Raw genomic sequence first — 6,545 nt, 5'->3', positions numbered from 1 at the left:
TTGCTGGCATTGGTCACTCTCGCACATCCCCGTACCATCCACAAGGGAACCCGGTGGAAAGGTTCAACCGGACCCTCTTGCAGATGCTGAGAACATTGACAGACAGAGAAAAGGAGAGATGGAAAGACTACTTACCTCAAGTCGTACATGCTTACAACTGTACCCGACACGAGTCTACGGGGTACTCTCCCTTTTACCTGCTGTATGGGCGGCACCCTCATCTCCCAGTGGACTTAATCTTCGGTCTGGTGGAACCAGAGGAAGAAACAACACCTAGGGGCTATGCAAAGCAGTGGGCTCACAGAATGAGCGAAGCATACAAGATCGCTGAGAGCCACAGTCGGCAGTCAAGTGCGAGAGGGAAAGCACAGTATGACCGGAAAATGAGAGGGGTTGTGCTGAAGGCAGGAGATCGAGTACTGGTGAGGAACCTTAGGGAGCGAGGAGGCCCCGGAAAGTTGCGGTCCTACTGGGAAAAAGCTGTATATGTGGTGAAAGAGCAAATATCAAACAACCCTGTATATGTCATACATCCTGAGAACGGTGACAGTGGAAAGACCAGGACACTACATCGAAACCTGTTGCTACTGGTGAACGACCTACCTGTAGAAGCTCCAGCGACGACATCCGGATCCGGAAGACCTGAAAGACAAAAAAAGACAGTGAGACACACAAGCAAAGACAATATGTATGACAAAGACAGCGACCTGGCAAGTTCTGATGCAGAGAGTAGTGCAGGAGGATACTGGTTAAGAGCTCCGGTCAACTTGCCAACATCAGGAAGCGACCAACCTCCAGTGCAAGTTTCTGTAAAGGAAAACATTAGTGTTCTACGGGGAAGAGAAAACTCAGGACAGATTCAGGACAAAGAGGTGCAAAGAACAAGTGATAGTGAACAAGTGGATAGTAGGACAGCTACTTACCTTGAGGCAGTATATCCAGTTGATGCTGATGAAGGAGACGGAGCAAATACAGAAAGCGAGCCTGATTGTACTGACAGAGCTGAGAGTCTGAGGACTGAAGAAGAGAACAGCATGAGAAGGTCAGCTAGAGAGCGGAGGCCAAGACAGATTTATACATATGACACGTTGGGCCAACCTGTGATCCACCCCTACACCCACACACTGAACTCAGTTACTGCTTATCCCACCCCACATGTGCCTGTTTGGGGTTTACACAACTACACCACACCCATTACTTACCCTCACTTATACTTACCTTCAGTCTACACACCTTATGGGGTCACAACTGCTGTTTATTAAGAGTGATTGAAGTGTTAGATTATGGGAAGCTTTGATTTTTTTGTCAGGGAGAGTGTGGTGCCCACAGGAAATGTAGACACACATTAAAAGGGTAACCAAAAAGCTAACTATTTTATTTTGTGCACTGAACACTTAAAAGGGCTCTAACCTTTTCTATACAATGTCTGAGCAGACTTTTATTTTGACACGGGAAGATCGCGTATATGGACTGTATCTGCAGCTGCCACTCACACATACAGAGGAGCTGGCAGAGAAGACACACAATTCCCGACTCTCTTGTTTGTTTCCTGTATTCACAGGTAAATAATACGAACATTTGGGGAAAATGTGTAAAGTTTGTAATGTGTTTCATCGCGATGTATAATTAGATCTATTTGTGAAGTTATGTGAAAATTGTGCACTTTATTGTTGTGCACTTTTGTGTTGTGAAGGCTGTTTAGTAGTGAAAAATGCTGTACATACTTCTAATAAGTTGTCTATGAAAGTTTAACGTTATTATTTAGCCAATTCGAGATACATATTCATGTTGAAAAGTTAAACGGTTAAGTTAAATGCTTCATTTAAGGCTCACTCTGGACTCGCGCTTGGCGCGCTTACTGATCACGTGATCAGCTCGTGCAGAGAGACGGGTAATGGCGGCCCGTATAGCTGTTAATGCTTTATATTGTTCATTTATGAGGAACAGAAATTAAAACAAGTGTCACGAATGTTTTAAACTGTGAAACAGTTAAAGTTTGCATATATGTGCATTATCTGAGTAAACTATTACTAGATTTAACTGTGTTGCTGCATGAAAGAATGTAAATGAGGGATTTTGAATGTTAAAACAGACTAAATGCAAAAGATAAATGGTGGAAATGATGAAAGAAAGAGACCATATGAAAAAGTAATACTAAGACTTTATTTGTTTCTTTTGATATAACAAAAACAACTGTTTGTGAACATTGAATGTTGAATGTTTGTCAATAAACACACATACAGAGGAGCTGGCAGAGAAGACACACAATTCCCGACTCTCTTGTTTGTTTCCTGTATTCACAGTAATCTGGCTGCTGAGTTTCCGGAGCTGAGACTTGCAACACATCAAGTCACACGTGTGAAAGATTTAAGAAAAAATTCTGCTGCATTGAAGGTTTACAGAAGCATGTAGTCTTACCGGAAGAAGTTTGAAACAACCTGGACTCTTCCTAGAGCTGGCCAAACTGAGCAATTGATGGACAAGGGCCTTGGTTAGAGTGGTGACCAAGAACCTCCTGATCTAGGCTTTATGGCGGTGTGGCGAGACTCAATCCTCTTCTCAGTGAATACAAATAAAACCACATTCGAAATACAAAAAAGCACCTAAGGACTCTCAGACTGTAACAAGATTCTCTGGTCTGATGAACCATAATTCCAAGCATCATGTTTAAAGGAATCCAGACAGTGTTCCTCACCTTGAGAGTACCATCTCAACAGTAAAGTGTGGTGGTAGCAGCCTAATGCTGTGGGGCTGTTTTTCAGTGGCAGGGACTGAGGGACTCGTCAGAGTAGAAGAAAAGCTCAGTGCACCAAAATATTTAGAAAGCCTTAGTGAAAACCCATTCCAGAGCATTCAGAACATCAGACTGGGCAGAATATTCACCCTCCAACAGGACAATGAGCCAAAGCACACAGCAAGAGTGGTTTATAAACAACTCTGTGAATTTCCTTGAGTGACCCAGCCACAGCCTGGGTTTGAACCCAATCAAATATTTCTGGAGAAACCTAAAAATGTCTGCCAGCCCCCATCCAAGCTGACAGAGCTTGAGAGGTAAAGAGATGAGGAGAAGAATGGCAGATAATTGCCAAATGCAGATGAGCAAAGCTTGTCGCATCATACCCAAAAAGACTTAAGGCTGTAAACTAAGTACTGAGTTAAGGGTATGAATACTTATCCAATGTACTTATTTGAGGTTTTTATTTTGAATAATTTTACAAAGTTGTGACAATTCTGTTTTTGCTTTGTCATTATGGTGTATTAGAGTGTACAGTCGTGGCCAAAAGTTTTGAGAATGACACAAATATTAGTTTTCGCAAAGTTTGCTGCTCAACTGCTTTTAGATCTTTGTTTCAGTTGTTTCTGTGATGTACTGAAATATAATTACAAGCACTTCATACCTTTCAAAGGCTTTTATCGACAATTACATGACATTTGTGACCCTGGACCACAAAACCAGTCTTAAGTCGCTGGGGTTTGTTTGTAGCAATAGCCAAAAATACATTGCATGGGTCAAAATTTTTGATTTTTCTTTTATGCCAAAAATCATTGAGAAATTAAGTAAAGTTCATGTTCCATGAAGATTTTTTGTAAAATTCCTACTGTAAACATATCAAAATGTAATTTTTGATTTGTAATATGCATTGTTAAGAACCTAATTTGGACAACTTTAAAGGTGATTTTCTCAGTCTTTTTGATTTTTTTGCATCCTCAGATTTCTGATTTCAAATAGATGTATCTCAGTCAAATATTGTCCGATCCTAACAAACCATACATCAATAGAAAGCTTATTTATTGAGCTTTCATATGATGTATAAATCTCAGTTTTGTCAAATTTAACCTTATGACTGGTTTTGTGGTCCAGGGTCACATTTATGCAAAGAGTCAGTATTTGCAGTGTTAGCCCTTCTTTTTCAGGACCTCTGCAATTCGACTGGGCATGCTCTCAATCAACTTCTGGGCCAAATCCTGACTGATAGCAACCCATTCTTTCATAATCACTTCTTGGAGTTTGTCAGAATTAGTGGGTTTTTGTTTGTCTACCCGCCTCTTGAGGATTGACCACAAGTTTTAAGATTTGGGGAGTTTCCAGGCCATGGACCCAAAATATCAACGTTTTGGTCCCGAGCCACTTAGTTATCACTTTTGCCTTATGGCACGGTGCTCCATCGTGCTGGAAAAAGCATTGTTCTTCACCAAACTGTTGTTGAATTGTTGGAAGAAGTTTCTGTTGGAGGGTGTTTTGGTACCATTCTTTATTCATGGCTGTGTTTTTGGGCAAAATTGTGAGTGAGCCCACTCCCTTGGATGAGAAGCAACCCCACACTTGAATGGTCTCAGGATGCTTTACTGTTGGCATGACACAGGACTGATGGTAGCGCTCACCTTTTCTTCTTCGGACAAGCCTTTTTCCAGATGCCCCAAACAATCGGAAAGAGGCTTCATCGGAGAATATGACTTTGCCCCAGTCCTCAGCAGTCCATTCGCCATACTTTTTGCAGAAGATCAATCTGTCCCTGTTTTTTTTTTTTTTTGGAGAGAAGTGGCTTCTTTGCTACACTCTAAAAACAAATGGTGCTATATAGCACTAAAAGTGGTTCTTTGGCTCGTAATCATAGGGGAACCACTTTTAGTGCTATATAGCACCTATTTTAAAAGGTGCTATATGGCATCTTTGTCAAATGGTTCTATGTAGAACCATCAGATGTACCATATACAATCGCCACAGATGGCACAATTACCCTGTAATTACATGGAACAAGAGTATATTTTCCCAGTAATTTTAAAAAGCTTACGTATAGATACACCAAATGTACGATTTATGCCTGGCACAGTAATAGAATAGATACCTGTTAACACCGTAACTTAGGTTTGTTACTGCAAATTTTAAAGGGTGAATTTAACTCTTTCAGTGTTAAAACTAACACTTTGCCAGTGTATATTTGGATACCACCAGTAAAGTGTTAAACTAACACTTTTGAAAGTGTTAACATTTTTAACACCCTAACAGTGTTAAAAACAAACTCTTACAATGTAAAATTTTAACACCAGAATGGATGATTAAAAAAAAAAAACACCAAGTTTGGTGTTCAAAGTTAACACTCATGGATTAACTAGTCAACACTGCACCAGTGTTCATGTGAATATATTATAAAATACACCCACAAAACAATACACGTTACATCTATTTATTATTTAATTTAAATATTTTAAATATTTTTCCCTGCACCAAAATGTCTTCACATTCAGTGTTTTCAATACATTTAAAAAACACGCTTTTACAACAATTAAAACATCATGATGTCAAGGCGAATCAATACAAATGCACAAAATACAAATTCTTATTTGGTCCATATGTGCTTTTAATGTCATAAGGTTTGTAATGCTTACATTTATCAGCTTAAACAACAGTCTTTGCTAAGAGTTTGGACCTCGTTGGAGAGAGTAGTCTCATTCTTTGTATCAGCATGACGAGATGTATTACTCTGCAGCTTTTAGCCAAGCTAGATAGCCACTCACATTTGCAGCATCACAAAAGTGCTCCAGTAAAATTGGAAAACTAAATAACAAAAATCTAAAAAACAGGATAATTTCATATCCATTTACCAGGTGAAATATCAGAGACAAGTATCAAGTACAATAGTCAAGTCACCGTTATTTATATAGCGCATTTTACAATGCAGATTGTGTCAAAGCAGGTTTACAGTGTTAAAAAGGTAAATAGTGTGTTGAAATAGTGTTCCATTCTCCTCTGACCTGACAAAACCAGCAGTTTAAAACTAGGCTGCAATAAAGTCAGATTGAATTGAGGACTTGTCTGGTTCCTGTGGTCTTGTGCCAACGGGTGTGTAGTTGACGAGGTGTTCACTAGGGTGCAACCTGTCTCTAGGGCTCATTTTGTTATCCTGGTCTCCGCTGACATTCAGGGCTGTAGAGGTCGTCTCTAGGTGCTGATCCACCATCTGGACTGGATCCGGACTGGATCCAGTGGACTGCAGTGACCATCTGATCTGGATACAGTCTGGATCTGGGTGTCTACGGTGGCCTCGGAATGAGAACAAAACAGACTGGTATTAGTGTAGATGCCGTTCTTTCTTATGATGCAACAAAGTCATAATTGCATACTGATCTCTCTCTGCATTGAAGATGGACTCCTATCAAAATGAATGTACATAAATGGGACAGCACATAAATAAATGACAGTGCAAACATACCAAAAACTTACATTTGATACATTTTTGGAAGGAGATCAGACTCTTTATTATTATTGTTTAATAATCAAAACATTTGGCATGACGATCAATAATCTTAAAATATGCAGTTGTGGCTTACCCATGTATCTGGCATGTGTCCTAACAAAGCTCTTCTCATCCCACTTAGAGTATACTCTTCAAGCACATCATTGTCCGAGTGAAAGAATATCTCCCTGAGAAAAAAGTTTACGAGTGCACAACAAATAAATATAACTATAAATCAATATGACGTTCACAAATATATTTTAAATCAGGTAAAACACTTAATACTTACGTTTCCCTGTTAAAAGCGAC

The sequence above is a fragment of the Garra rufa genome, chromosome 16 (genome assembly GCF_049309525.1).
Source record: "Garra rufa chromosome 16, GarRuf1.0, whole genome shotgun sequence".
Classification (NCBI taxonomy): domain Eukaryota; kingdom Metazoa; phylum Chordata; class Actinopteri; order Cypriniformes; family Cyprinidae; genus Garra; species Garra rufa.
The sequence above is the reverse complement of the archived record's forward strand: the minus strand, read 5'-3'. Positions refer to the sequence as shown.